The 14,313-nt window shown below is 46.9% G+C and overlaps 1 pseudogene; it reads right to left on the bottom strand.

Annotated features, from left to right (window-relative positions):
* Positions 1-530: 530 nt before the first annotated feature.
* LOC129654146 (pregnancy-associated glycoprotein 2-like) lies at positions 531-8,928 on the bottom strand (annotated as a pseudogene).
* Between the last annotated feature and the right edge of the window lie 5,385 nt (positions 8,929-14,313).

The following is a 14,313-nucleotide window of genomic DNA, read 5'->3' on the forward strand; positions in this document are numbered from 1 at the left end:
TCCTTACTAGGTGTAGTAGCCTGAGGGAAAAAAGTTTTCAGGCTTAGCTTATCAAAGATGAAAGAATGGAAAGAACAAGGGAGAGAAAGAGTGAGCTTGATGGCTTCTGATTTCTTGGATCCAATCACCGATCTTTGGATTTACTCTGGTTCCTGTGTCCCAGATCCCCAGGGTCCTTCCAATAAGTCTCCTCTTTCCTTGAAGCCAGTTGAAATTGGGCTCCTTTCACTTGTGGTTGAGACTTGATTCTAGATTGTTCCTGGTTATGATGCACCTCCTCGACCCTAAAGAGAGGTATCCATTCGTATCAGCACCATTGAGATGAAATCCTTTACTTTTTACTGAGAATAGGATTTTGCAGAGCAACAAACACAGTTTCATCACCTACTCCCTTGGGCCAGAGTGCCCTAGGTGTGAGTGAGTGTGTGTTTGGAGTGGGCCTGATTGACTCCTGAAGCAGCCCAGCATTTACACTGCAGGAGCCAGGCCAACCCTGTTGTTTTTCCGATTGAAAATAGAGAAATACAACCTCAGGAAGACATCACCCAGGACCCAGGTCTCTGGCCCTTTAAAGCCTTCTGAGCCTCCTGCAAAGCTGCTAATGCAGAGGTTCTCATAAATCTGGGGGAGGCAGAAATACACACCAGTCAGCCTGAGCCCTTACCTGTCACTGCCTTTGACATCCAGAGCTGGCAGTTTCTTGCTTTTATTTCCCTCCTTTGTTGAGAATCAAGTGGGTCTTTCCACAGCTCTCTTCAGGTGCAGAAATGGGGGCCCATCCCAGAACAAGAGGGCTCAGGTAGAGTGGTTTTCATAAGGAAAGGGACAGAAGGAGGGGAGACTTGGGGCTTTGGATCAACAAATGCAAACTAATATACAGAGGATGGATAAACAACAAAGTATTACTGTATAGTACAAGCAGCTATATTCAGTATCCTATGATAAACCATAGTGGATAAGAATATGGAAAAAATGTAAATATATACATGTAACTGAGTGAATTTGCTGCATAACAAAAATTAACATAACATTGTAAATCAACTATATTTTGTAAATCAATAAAATTTGTGAGAAAAAAAAAAAAGAACAAAAATGGCTGGTAATTCCCCTCATACTCGACTGCTTTGTTCCTTCCCACCCCTGCCCTTTGTATTCTCTGGAGAGAATGCCTGTTTTTCTCCCCCTTCCCCATAACCTGTTGTTTTCTTTTTAAAATTTTTATTCTGTGTGGCAGTATAGTCGATTAACAATACTGTGATAGTTTCCAGTGGACAGCAAAAGGGACTGAGCCATACAAATACAGATATCCATTCTCCTTCCAAATTCCCTCCCATCCAGGCTGCCACATCACACTGGGCAGAGCTACACAGGTGCCTCAGAGGAGGTCATTGTTGGCTCTCCATTTTCAATAGCAGTGCCCACACCTGGATCTTTGTACTGTGCTCAGGCCTCTAGGAAGCCACCCTGGCCACTCCAGGCTGGGCTGGATGACTTACTATGGTACTCCCCTGGTGTAGCCCCCACCCACTAATCTGACCCAGCACTCCTTTGCAGATCCCTCAAGGGGAGGGTGCATTTGCATGGAATCAATGTAGATCTGCCTGTACCCAAGTGGGTCTCCTCATGCCTCCATGATGCTGGGGCTTTAGAATTCCTGAAATGCCCTCTCTTCCTCAAAGCCTTCTTTGGCCCATCAGTCTGCTCTGAACTCCTTCAGGGAGCTGACATGGAGCCTCCACCCTGTGCCGGGGCTGAGCAGTCACTGTGCACCCTTTATTCACCTTAGCATCCAACTTCCCCACAGAGGGGTCGGGTACCCCAACTCACAGAGGGGGCCCTGGGGCTTAGCAAGGGGAAGTTGTAGCAAGGATCAGGGTAACTATATAATTGATCATCTAAACCAGGACACTTTTGGGAAGGAAAGGGAGACTAGGGTGGGACAGCACACTGGGACTGTCCTCAGTCACTCCCCTGCCTTTGTCACATGTCCTACTTCAGGGATTGCTAGAGCTGACTTTCCTTGTTCATGCATCTGAGGGTTCTGGTTGCACTGAAGGTCTCTGAGGGCAGAAGCCCTTAGTGTTCTCCTTTCCTTGTGCCGCTCACCAGGCCTGGATGGGGTAGTGTCTCCATATTTATATCAGGAGGATGGATGTCCCAGACTGTCCATTATGCTCAAGTGGATGATTTTGTGGGAGGCAGTGGCCCAACCACAGGGGCTCAGTAGCATCTGCAATGGCGTGGCTTGGCCTGCAGAGGCTGCCCTCCTCCCAGCAGCAGCCCGGGGGTTCCTGCAAGTTCCACATCTGAGAACCAGCTCCCAGGATTGGCCCCTCACCTTCTGGATGTAAGCACAGGGTAGTCAATTCCATTGATGGTGAAGATGATAGGAGGCAACTTACTGATGACATCACATGGAACCTGAATCTGTTAGAGGAATAGGGAGAGAGATTGGCTTCAGCTGATCCTTGGGGTGTGGAGAGCCAGAGAGGGACCCTGTGGCATGACCCTTCACCTCGGGTTTCCCACTGAGCCTGGGGTGAATGAACCTCCAGATTTTGGCGACCATGTTACTTGGGCCAATCAGCATCGTCGTCCCAGTGTCCACAATGGCCTGACATCCACAGGAACAACCAATCACCATCCCGTTCATGGAGATGCTGGGAGACAGTGGGACAAAGAAGGCACCAGGGTCACTATGTAGCCTCCCCTACAACTGCTGCCTCCCTGAATGTCTCCTGAATAGTCAGGGCTTCAGCTCTCACCCTGACTCTGTTTTCCTTTGCTCTGATCATGTAACCTTCTTTGACTTCCTTGCACTTCTTGATGCACCAAGGTCTTTCATGCCTCAGGGCCTGGGCATGTACCATTGCTCTTCCCACACAACCACCATACCCTTTGTTGCATTAATTTGTCCTCATCTTCCAGGTTTAGGCTTAATTGTCACTTTGTCAGGGAATCTTCCCACCAGACTAGATCAGGTTCCTGTCTTGCTCACTCTCTGTAGACTCTTCCTTGTGTCTAGCAAGTAACAAAGTGATAATTCACTATGTATGTGACTTGTTTCATGTATGACTGCTTTACTAGACGAGAGCGCAAGTTTGACCCTAGTGCTTCTCAGCGCACAGCAGATGCACGATGTATTTTTTTTTTTTTGAATGAGTGAATTAAGAAATGAATGAGGAACACTCAGAAACCTGTATCTGGTGTTGACCATTAATAGTTCAACCCACACAGAGAAGATGGAGGTTCTCTGGGGAAGCAGATGTTCAGAGAGGGGGTGGGGGAGATACAGGCTCCCCAGGAGACGTTGTCTCCTAGCAACACCCCACCTGGCTCAGACTGAGGCTGTGGCTAGAGGATGCCCAAGTTAGCTCATGGGATGCAAAAGGGCACATCAGCTTTGTCTGAGGGTATCACACAGATATGCAGATGACACCACCCTTATGGCAGAAAGTGAAGAGGAACTAAAAAGCCTCTTGATGAAAGTGAAAGTGGAGAGTGAAAAAGTTGGCTTAAAGCTCAACATTCAGAAAACGAAGATCATGGCATCCGGTCCCACCACTTCATGGGAAATTGATGGGGAAACAGTGGAAACAGTGTCAGACTTTATTTTTTGGGGCTCCAAAATCACTGCAGATGGTGACTGCAGCCATGAAATTAAAAGACGCTTACTCCTTGGAAGGAAAGTTATGACCAACCTAGATAGCATATTCCAAAGCAGAGACATTACTTTGCCAACAAAGGTGCATCTAGTCAAGGCTATGGTTTTTCCTGTGGTCATGTATGGATGTGAGAGTTGGACTGTGAAGAAGGCTGAGTGCCGAAGACTTGATGCTTTTGAACTGTGGTGTTGGAGAAGACACTTGAGAGTCCCTTGGACTGCAAGGAGATCCAACCAGTCCATTCTGAAGGAGATCAGCCCTGGGATTTCTTTGGAAGGAATGATGCTAAAGCTGAAACTCCAGTACTTTGGCCATCTCATGCGAAGAGTTGACTCATTGGAAAAGACTCTGATGCTGGGAGGGATTGAGGGCAGGAGGAGAAGGGGACGACAGAGGATGAGATGGCTAGATGGCATCACTGACTCGATGGACGTGAGTCTGAGTGAACTCCGGGAGTTTGTGATGGACAGGGAGGCCTGGCGTGCTGCGATTCATGGGGTCGCAAAGAGTCAGACACGACTGAGCGACTGATCTGATCTGATCTGATCACACAGAATGCCATTGATTATTGCCCATTGTTCTCAGGCCACACCTGGATCCCAGCTTCCTGATTCTCTCTGTCACAGCCTCTCCCCACTGAAACCAACCTGTCTCCACTGCTGTGTAGCTTCTTTCTGAGGAGGCCAGGTTTCTCAGTTTGTCTAGGACTTGCTCTGTTTCTCAAGGGGCAGTTCTGTGTGCTAAGAAGTACAGCCCTCCCAGGTAGCCCTGGTCAATTGGACATCTTAACACAACCCTGTTCAGACTGGTGAGATTCTCCCTGATCAACTTTTCATCACAGTGTAGGGTCCTAAACCCTGCTCCCCACCTCATAGCACAGCAGGTGGTCCCCTCCCGCCTCCCCCAGCTGCACAGGCCTGTTTGGACCCTTTCAGGACCCTGGCCAGAGGCCTGGTCAGGAGGCTTGGGGTGATTTTAAACCCATGGATGGTCTCCGTATCTGTGTTTGCTTGTTTGTCGGTGCGTCTATACGTCTCCCTCTGTCTCTCTGTGTGTGTGTGTCTGTTTGCGTGTATCTGTGTGCCTCTGTGTGTTTACATGTGTGTATTTATGTGTTTCCATATGTGTTTTTATGTGTCTTTCTGGGTGTGTATGTCTGTGTGTCTGTGCATGCACTTGTGTGTGTCTGCCTGTGTCCTTGTGCACATGTGGGAGCATCACTTGAGGTGGTCCTCAGAGGGAGAGGCTTACTGCTCCATGGCTATCTGCCAGAAGCCGGCTTGTGACACTGGTATCCAGTTGAGCTCTCCCTTGTGGTAGGAGTGGTCCACCCCGCCAAACATCACCACGCTGCCGTTCTCTTTCCGGCTGTCGAGAGAAGGAAAGAGGGGAGCACCATGAGGACAGTAACACCAGGAACTATTTGAGGGCTGTGCTTACCCACCCATCAGAGGCACTACTGTGGTCCCCATTTACAGATGCAGAAATCGAGGCTCAGAGGGATTGAGTACCTGACTCAGGTCTGTCACCATCTAATGAGTGCCACTGAAGAGGTTGGAATCTGAGCAACTTGGCTTTGACCACCAGCCTTCTGAGGAGGGCCTGGTCCCCTCCAGTGACCTGAGTTCTTACAGATACCCTCAGAGGAACCATGCTGGAGGGGTCTAGCACCCCTTCTTGTTTTGCCTGTCATTTTTCAGAAAGACCAAGGCCCCAGGGTGGTAAGGACTCGGGTTCAGGGTCAACTAGGTTTGGCTTCACCTGCCTGTGACCTATGCTGTCTATGAAGCCCCGCACTCAGCAGGGCCCCAACTCTGCTCTCCCTGCCTTGAAATTCCTAGTATGTTTTGAACAAAGGGTCCCACATGTTTATTTTGCATTGACTCCATGCAAATTCTGTCACTGGTCCTGGGCTCCTGGTGAACTGTTAGTGAGGAAGGGAACATTCTCACCATCTTTCACCTATCTTCCATATCAAATCCACCAGCAAACCGAGTTACCTGTTTCTCCAACCCATTTCCTGACACCTCCTATTGCTCTTCCTCTTCCCCGAGCCCTTCTGGACCAAACTGCTCCCCTTGAGCCCACGAGCAAAGCTGTGTTCCAAAAAAATTTTCTTGACAAAAACAAGTGATGGGGCCAGGTGGGTCCCTAGGGCAGCATTTCTCCTTGCATAGACTATCTCTCAGGAATATTCTGGATCAGGTTGTCTATAACTTTTCATGCAACTAAAAGAATCTTACAGTTAACTTGGAGACATGGCTTGTCCAGCTCAGACTTATATGCTCAAGTAGTAGGCAAAGACAGGTTCAGAAATGACTCCTTGTTTCTTCAGGTTGTCTAAGATCGGGGTGCTTCCTTTGACAGCTAAGTTAGGGTAGCCCAAGCCCAGGACACCATCAACAGGTTGGGATTCCACGGGTCTGTTGTATACCTTGCTCAGGCCAGATGTCTGGTTCACGATGACAAGGTTCCTGATCTGTGGGAGAGGAGAGTGTGCCTATGTAAAGGCTTGGAAAGTGAGACTGGGAGGAGATGCCATTAACGCTGCAGAGAAGAACTGAGGCCTGACTATGGCCTGCATTGACTTCAGACTGTTAGACCAAGCTGGGACAGGAATTCAGGTTCCGTTGGTGTGGGGATGTGGATTTTAACCAACACCAACTACTCCTGCAAACACCATCTGTGTGAGTCAAATTGGCCTCATGCTTTCTGTACAGATGGGGCAACCAAAGACTTAGGACAGGACCCAGTGGTTCCCACCTGAGGACAAAATGTATAGAGACAAGGGTAGCCTTCTCTTTGGTATCGCTATGATCTGATGACAGAAATGGACCTAATTCATTCATTGTAATGTATTGTGGGTTCTGTAGCTGCCCAGGAAGACAGAAGCCCATTATACAATGTTCTTGTGTACAGGCATCATTCTTGTGAAAACTCTGCCTGGGAAACATGCTTTTGGAGAGGTTTGGGCCTTTGTGTGTGTGTGTGTGTGTGTGTGTGTGTGTGTGTGTGTGAGGGAGAGAGACAGAGAGTGAGTGACTGAGAGATAGAGAGGGAAAATAGTTAGGTACTTTGGGGGAGACAGGCCATAGTTTTTACTAGACTGTCAATGGTCCCCCAGAGTGAGAACCCATTTATCAGGCCCCACCAGCATATGTGGCTCCCTATTTCCCTGTGTGGATAACTGAAGCCCTGAATTGCCCCCAGTGGCCCCAGATCAGTTTTATCCTCTCCTGAAACACTCCACACCTGCTTGACTGCCCTGACTGGCCAGCCCAGCTCCATTGCTTACCAGATGTGTGACTTTGGCAAGGTCCTTGCTCTCTGAACTTCAGTTCTCTTACCTGCCTGTATCATGAAGCTAATCACAGTACCCGCTATGTGGAATTGTTGTAGGATTAAACAAGTTATTACCATGAATGTACCTGGCATAGTCTAAGAATAAATGTGGGTGCTTCGCCCCTTCTCTCCCTGCTTCCAGCAAAATGAACCTTGAGCTGTTTATGGGCAAAGAAGCTGCAAGTCCACACCCTAATCCACTCTCTGTGTTGGCCTTTCTGGGAGGTTGTGTGTCAACAGAGGTGCTATTGCTCCAGGGACAGGTCTGAGGGGCAGACAGCCAGTCACTAAGGGACTTTCAGAAGGAAGGGCTTTGCCATCTGGTCCTGTGTCTGTTTTGTGAGCAGCAGTCACTCTTAAAGCCTGTCCTGACTCAGCTCTTTGTTTCTAACTTACCCAAACGGTGTCATAGCCAAGAACTCCCTTCATCCACACAAAGCCGTAGATGAGGTTGATAGACTGGTTTGAGGGGTGGAAGGTATTGGATGCATTCGGGTTGAAGTGAAATAGTGCAGCTAGAGACAAAAGAGATGAGCGTGTCAGGTGCCAAGGATGGAGAAGGAGGTGGGATGGGGAGTCTGGGATGGTCGGGGCTGGGGTGGTACTTACAGCAACCTGGACTGTCACAGTAGATGGAGGCCACTCACATGTCAGATGAGCCAGTGTCAAAGACGACCCGGAACTCTTGAAGAGGTATTCCAATGGTGATTTTTCCAAGGTAGGTGAACTACAGGGGCCGGAGGTTGGTGGTTAGGGCAGACCTCACTGCCTGGCCACCTCTGATTCCTGGAGTACTGCCTCCTGCTGGGTTTCCCATGTCTTGTAAAATCATTTTCCAACCCTCCACCCCCTCCACCTGTCCCCCATCTCACAGCCTCTGCTCAGACTAGTGCATTCATTTGAGAAACACTCCAGTCTCCTCATCATGTTCAGCATGAACACAGCCTTGTCCAGGTGGCCCTCCTGGAGGTCACCCTGGGCCACTTTCTCTAAACTGAGACCGTACCCTGTCAATATTGTGCAGGTGGCCCTTTCATTTGACATCTATCTACTCTTTGCCTATGTCTCAGGGTGACCTGCATATTCTGGAAGAAGATAGGAGACATTTTTCAAATCAATAGCTATAGCATTAGACTTTTATATATCACATGCTATGTGCGTGCTAAGGCGATTCAGTCAAGTCCAACTCCTTGAAACTCTATGGACCATAGCCTGCCAGGCTTTTCTGTCCATGAAATTCTTCAGGAAAAAATACTGGAGTGGGTTGCCATGCCCAGGGGATCTTCCCAACCCAGGGATCAAACCTGCATCTCTTATGTCTCCACTAGCACCATGGTTCAGTATCTTTTTATTTTTTTTTAAATGGTGTCATTCTTGGATCTGCAAAGGCTGAACTTTGTCTGCCCAGGGTTTCATAGTTGATTTGCAGTTAGCTTTGCTTTTGATCAGACATGGCGCACCCTTCACTTGTAACTCAATGGTTCACTTGGTTCAGAAATAACAGTCTCCTTGAAACTAATGCCACAACTTTGACACAGAAATGGATGTTTACCTCCACCTGGTCATTGTTTGTCCCAGTAAACACAGACTAAGATTTGAGGGTGAGAGTGTCTTCTCCTCTGGGAATGGGGTCCCTGTTCCCCACTGTCTCTGCCTCCTGCAGGAGCCCCAAACATCCCACCTGAAAAGTCCAGGTGAACCTCAGTGCTAGGCCAGAGCACCAGTGGGGGTTGTGGAGCACCACCCTCCCCAAATACATCCTGCAAGTTTTTCAGGGGGTGAGAAGTGAATTTTGGGTCATTGGTGGAATTGTGGGACAGTCTGTAAGCGTGTTTCTCCAGGAAATCTTTCAGCACTTTTTTTCTGGGAGAGTGTCTTGCATGGTCTTCATCTCTGTTAGCAGGATTCTTTCACCAAGCATGGGGAAAAGGAAGCAAAGAAGGGGCAGCAGTCAGCTGTCTGTGTTATACTATGACTGTCATATGTGGTATTGTAATGGCAGTGTATTTTCCATTTTTATGAACAATTGAAGCTTCAGTTTCCCCAGTGGTAAAAGGTAGAATGTAAAAATCTCTACCCTACCAATATAGAATGTTTGGTTATTAAGTGAAATGAGGGATGTAATATACTTGATATATATGAAGTCTCAACAGTGACTTACCATAGCTGTGGCCATTCTACTGTATCTTTCTCAAAGAAACACAGGGAATAAGGTAGAAGTGGGTTTATCATCCTCTTTTTTACAGGGAGGAATTTGAAATGCAAGGAGTTTGTGACTTGGCTGTGGTCACACTGCTATTTAGAGGTATAACAGCCTAGAAGTAGTACTTCTGATTTTTCTCTGGGGCTCAAGCACAAGAGAGGAGTAGGAGAGGAAGCCAGGAGATGGGAAATAAATTAGGGAAATTAAGAAGCTAGAGAAGTAAGGAAGAATCAGAATAGAAAAAAGAAAGCAGAGAGTTCTCCATGCACAGAGATATCCAGAGAGATGGAGAGATAGACACGGAGATGATGACACAGACACATATACACAGAAATGGAGAAAGGGCAGAGAGAAGACCTAGAAACAAATGCAAGAGAAATGTTATTCCACAGGACCACACCTCCAGTTGCACAGGTTGTGCACTGAGCAATTCCAAGGAGTGCCATTTCCACATGTGTCATGATGTGACTGCACCCCCAGAGTTGTGCAATTCTGCAAGCCTACCTCAAAAACCTTGGGCCCCAGCTGCCAATGGAAAGGTTCTTATCGATAAGTGAAATTTGAACTGTAAGACTGTCAGGGAATGATTACATTCTCTTCAAACCCTGATGGGTAAAAGAATAAGAGAAAGGGGAAAAAAAATCCCAGAGAAAGAGATGATGCTACTTATAGTCCCCATACTAATATGACTATGCACTCGGAGAGGGCCACCAGCCCAAGGAGCCCAAGCCACTTCATGGTTCTTTCAAAGGTCCAAAGTGCTCAGAAACAATTGGGTTCTTAGCATGCAGAGGTTGCCAGGAGCTCTTAGCTATATATGCTCTGACCTGCCCAAATTGTCCCCTCTAGGCCACTAATAGGGGCTTCCCTGGTGGCTCAGAGGTTAAAGCGTCTGCCTCCAATGAGGGAGACCCAGGTTCAATCCCTGGTTCGGGAAGATCCCCTGGAGAAGGAAATGGTAACCCACTTCAGTATTCTTGCCTGGAGAATCCCATGGACGGAGAAGCCTGGTAGGCTACAGTCCACAGGGTCACAAAGATTCGGACACGACTGAGCGACTTCACTATTCTATTCACTAGGCCACTAATGGATCTGATAAGATATACCCATCTCTTTATAAAATCTTTACCTCCATCAGTGTCCAAGGGGAGTTGATTTGGAAAATTATCAGAATGCAGAGTTTCTACTGTAATCTCTTCCTTGTGGCTTGGCTGAAAAACCAAACTGAACTAAGAATGGGGAGACTTTTGCCAATTTGGAGACAAAACACTATTGCTGAGTGCTGTGCTAAGTCGCTTCAGTCGAGTCTGACTCTTTGTGACCCTATGCTAATAAGGTGATAAAAATAAATGCCAGGGGCCAAGCTAGAGATTCCTGAGCTCATGTGGTCTTCCTAGACATGTCATGAGATGTGCATTGCAGTCTTCAGTTGGAGAGGAGTTTGCTAGGAGGATAAGAGGTCAAATGGCAAAGTGAAGACTTCAGGGGCAGGCCAGCAACCTGTGAGTGACTTCAGTTAGTGGAACAGATAGCACAGATCAGAGGCACCTTTGATGCCAATCTGTATCAAAGAGCTAGACCAGAGCAGTATTACAATTGCATGGTTTCATATTGGAAAATATGTGATATGTGCACCCACAAGATACTTTATGTTATCCAACAAACATATAAGGAGAACCCTGTGTGCTGGGGTCTGGGTTACATGCTAGAAATTCAAAGTCGAATAACACTCCTGCATGCACGCTCAGTCACTTCAGTTGTTTCCGACCGTTTGTGACCTTATTGATTGAAGCCCACCAGGTTCCTCTGTCCATGGGATTCTCAAGGCAAGAATGCTGGAGTGGGTTGCCATGCCCTCCTCTGGGGATATTCCTCACCCAGGCATCAGACCTGAGTCTCGGGCATTGGTGGGTGGAATCTTAATGGCTGAGACACCAAGGAAGACCAAATAAACCATATGCCCAAGCTTTTCACTTCAACTTTGTTTTTAAAAGCAAAAGATTTGAAAGTTATTAAAAATGACCATCCACAGGGGTGTGTGGAATAAGACACAGAGCATCCCAATAACTGTATAAGATGGATGGAGGGAAGAGTGGAATGGATGAGATGTTGAACTCAATTCTAGATCTAACTTCCAGTTTTCAGGGAAATACACAGATAAAGGAATAGAGAAGCAATCCTCTAAACCAGCAGTCTCCAACATTTTTGGCACCAAGGACTGGCTTCCTGGAAGGCAATTTTCCCGAAAACCAGGGTGTGGGGGATGGTTTCAGGATGATTCAAGGGTACTGCATCTATTGTGGATTTGTCTATTATTATTACATAGTGATATATAATGAAATAATTATAGAAGTCACTGTAATGCAAAAAGAGTGGGAGCCCTGAGCTTATTTTCCTGGAATGTGACTGTCCCATCTCTGGGTGATGGGAAGCGCTGGGGAGCAGCTGTAAATACTGATGAAGCCTCACTCACTGGCCTGCTGCTCACCTCCTGTTGTGCCGGCTGGTTCCTAACAGACCAAGGACTGGTACTGGTCTTGGTACGTGTTGTGGAGCCCTGCTTTAAACCCAATACGTGGGACATTCTATAAGACAAACTACCCCGCCTCCTCCCACTTTTTAAATAAATGCCACAAAAAGCTAGGGAGTGGGAGATTGATATCTAGTTAAAGTCTGAGAACAGCCAAGTACAACATATGTTTGCATTGTCTAGTCCATGATTTGAATCAGTAAACTGTTAAAATACATTTGTTTTTAGAGGATTAGGGAAATTTGAACATGGACTGGATATTAGATGTTAATTTGTTTGGAACAAAAGAGTACTGTGGGTATATATATTTTGTTAAATGGCAATCTCTTCCTTAAAATACTTAAAATGAATATTTATTCATTTAAGAATGAATAAATAGCAAAGAATAATTATAAATGAGGATCTGTCTTGATTTAAGAAACAGATCTGTATAGTTGCTATGGATTGAATAGTTTATACCCTCAGAGTCAGTTGTGGAATCCCTACCTCACAATGTGATGGTATTAGGAGGCAGGGCCTTTGGGAGATAATTTTGCTGAAAAGCCTCACTCACAGCAGGCCAGTGAGTGAGGCTTCATCTGTATTTACAGCTGCTCCCCATCGCTCTCCCATCACCCAGAGATGGGACAGTCACATTCCAGGAAAATAAGCTCAGGGCTCCCACTCTTTTTGCATTACCAGTGACTTGTATAGTTATTTCATTATATATCACAATGCAAAAGTAATAGACATAAAATCCACAATAGATGCAGTACCCTTGAATCATCCTGAAACCATCCCCCACACCCTGGTTTTTGGGAAAATTGTCTTCCAGGAAACCAGTCTCTGGTGCCAAAAATGTTGGAGACTGCTGCTTTAGAGGACTGCTCAACAATTTTCTTGATGGTGGGGCCCTCATGATTTCATTAGTGTCTTTAGAAGAAGAGACACCTAAGAGATTCCTTGATCTCTTCCTCTCTCTCAATCTTTCTCTCTTTTATTCTCCCTCTCTCTGCCCCCTTCTTGCCTCCCGACCCCTCCACCACCACGTGTGAGGACATAGCAAGATGAGAACTGTCTTCAGGCCAAGAAGAAAGTCCCCACTAGGAACCTAATTGGCCAGCACCTTGATCTTGGACGTGTAGCCTCCAGTCTATGACAGACTAACAGAGTAGTGTTGTAGTTCTAGATGCTGACAGATGAAATAACAGGGTTCATGCTACTATTCTTTATATTTTTGCAATGTTTGAAATCTTTTTGTAATAAGAAGTTTACAAATTGTCCGTTTTGAAGTTTCTGCCATTAGTTATACCTTGAATAGCACAAGAAAAGCAGGCTTGGGAAGGCCACCACTGGGTGAGTGGTTACAGACATAGAGCTCATTAGGTCAGCTGTTCTCCTGTCATATGATCACTGTTTCCCCACTCATTCCCACCCCACCCCTGCCCCTCCCCCAGCTAAGGTGGATGTCATCCAACTGGAGACTCTGATGAATCAGGTCAGGGCCTGGAGGTAGAAGGAACATTGACATTATTAGAAAGAATGAACTGGGCATCCTCCTCCTTGGTTTTCCCTTCTTTAGTGCCATCTTCAGGTGAGGGGTAGGGCCTGGGTAGGAAGGGAGCCACAAGTAGGACTGCAGGGATATTTGGAAGGGAAGGTAGGAGGAATTTATAACCCAGTAACCAAGAGGTAGACATCTTGCTCAGGACCCAGGAAGGAAGGAAGAAGCACTGGGGAAAAAAAATGATGCCTACCAGAGGACCAGACCTACCTAGGTCTTTCTGTTAACCATGCTGGAGGTCACATCCTTCCTGCTGGAATTCCTGCTCTGAACATGGAGGGGATAGAACTGGCTTCACTCCTAATGAGTCACGGGGAGAAAGACAGCTTCCCCATGGGTCATTTGATTCGACTCTAAGTGTGGGCATCATCCCAGGCTAGGCAGTACTATGGCAGGTCATCCAAAGCATTTTAAGTACTTCCTATTTATCCAAGTATCCCGGCATGTAATTGCACCCAGAGTTCCTTTTTGAGAGGTGATTCATCAGCCCAGTGTGGGTTTCTGCTGAGGAATCTCCAACCTTCCCAGTTGGTAACTTCTGTCTTATAACTATCTGATCTCATCCCACAGAACCCGGGTGGTGGAAAGATCCAAGGTTCTCTGTCTCATAGCAGCTGTGTTCCAACTGGTCTGTCATTCCCTGTTCTGAGCTCATTATCACCAGACACTGCGAGGGGATCATGGCATCATGATGAATAGATGTGGCCTCTGTGTCCTCAGCAACATGCATCTCTGAGCCACTTGTCCACAGATTGACACTGAGCTTCAGTCTGGAACAAGTGTTCTGGAGCAAGTCCAGTCTCCCTCATCCAAGAGATGGGAAACAGAACCCTGGCATGTATAACTTACCCAAAGGCTGCAGGTATGTTAGTGAAGCACAGGGACCCAGGGCCTCTGGTTCTCAGAGTGGGAGAGGTCTGAGAAGGGAAAGATCAGAGAAAGCTCAATTGTATCCACTGCTGGACAGCTCTCAGTGGTCTGCATGAGCCAGAGAGGAAGTTCTTTCCCTGTGCCTCTCAAGTTCAGCTCA

The sequence above is a fragment of the Bubalus kerabau genome, chromosome 5, assembly GCF_029407905.1.
Source record: "Bubalus kerabau isolate K-KA32 ecotype Philippines breed swamp buffalo chromosome 5, PCC_UOA_SB_1v2, whole genome shotgun sequence".
In the NCBI taxonomy this organism is placed as follows: domain Eukaryota; kingdom Metazoa; phylum Chordata; class Mammalia; order Artiodactyla; family Bovidae; genus Bubalus; species Bubalus kerabau.